Below are 1,046 nucleotides of genomic sequence, written 5' to 3' on the forward strand. Positions count from 1 at the left end.
ACTGGTCCTAGCCAAAAGGCCCGGCCCAAGCGGCAGGTGTGAAAAGTGTGTTGTGGAGATCAGTGACCTGAAGGTGCCACACGATGAGTGCCCCTCAAACACTCGTGCAATGTATGGCACCCCTGGACTGCCACTCCAGGGGCACAATCTCCACGGGCTTTTCAACGGTCCCTAGCCCCCGGTCCGGACCGGCAGCACCCTTCCCAGCCAGGAAGGTGGGAGAAGAGGTCGGGGAGAGCCTACTGACGCAGACTCTACCCACAACCCCTATCTCTCCCACCTAATCACATTCTGGAAGTACTACCCGCTCCATCCCGGTTAAAGGAGAAGCAAGGGTTCCCTCCAGAACAACTGACTGGGGCAGATACCACCAAATCCAGGCCAACGGCCAGGGACCCGCCTCTTGGCTTCGACCTCATGCCTCTCTGTCCACATCAGAAGGCTTCCACCTCCACACCAACAGGCTTAGCGTCCGCCGACTGCCATCCCTTTCCCCCTGCCACAGGGTACCGGGGACAGTCAGCTTAGCACCACCTATTGGCAACTGATAAGAACAGATACTACACTTGATCTTAGCCAAAAGGCCGAGAAGCGATGACATTTGGACAAAGGATGTAATCAATTTATCTGATGGCACCTTCAGTCTGATTTTGATTCCCTGAAACTATAGGGCGACCTGGGGGGTTTCCTCTGTTCTTATGCACCTTAGGGAGAGCATGAAAAAATTGCAATTGTAGGATGGTTGTTTGTAATGAGTGAATATTCACTCGGACCGTTTTCATCGGTTTACCGCTGAAGCAGACTGATGGTCTGATGTGCGTACACAACATCAGTTAAAAAACTGATAGGGTCAGAACGCGGTGACGTAAAACACACAACGTGCTGAAAAAAACGAAGTTCAATGCTTCCAAGCATGCGTCGACTTGATTCTGAGCATGTGCGGGTTTTAAACCGATGCTTTTGTGTACTAACCATCGGCTTTGACCGATGGTCAGCCGTCCATTGGTTCGATTTTAAAGCAAGTTCTCTAATTTTTGTCCGAAGGA

The 1,046-nt window shown here is 51.4% G+C and overlaps 1 pseudogene; it reads right to left on the bottom strand.

The window, feature by feature from the left end:
- Window positions 1-465: 465 nt before the first annotated feature.
- LOC120933934 lies at window positions 466-596 on the bottom strand (annotated as a pseudogene).
- Between the last annotated feature and the right edge of the window lie 450 nt (window positions 597-1,046).

This window comes from Rana temporaria, chromosome 3 (genome assembly GCF_905171775.1).
Source record: "Rana temporaria chromosome 3, aRanTem1.1, whole genome shotgun sequence".
Lineage (NCBI taxonomy): Eukaryota > Metazoa > Chordata > Amphibia > Anura > Ranidae > Rana > Rana temporaria.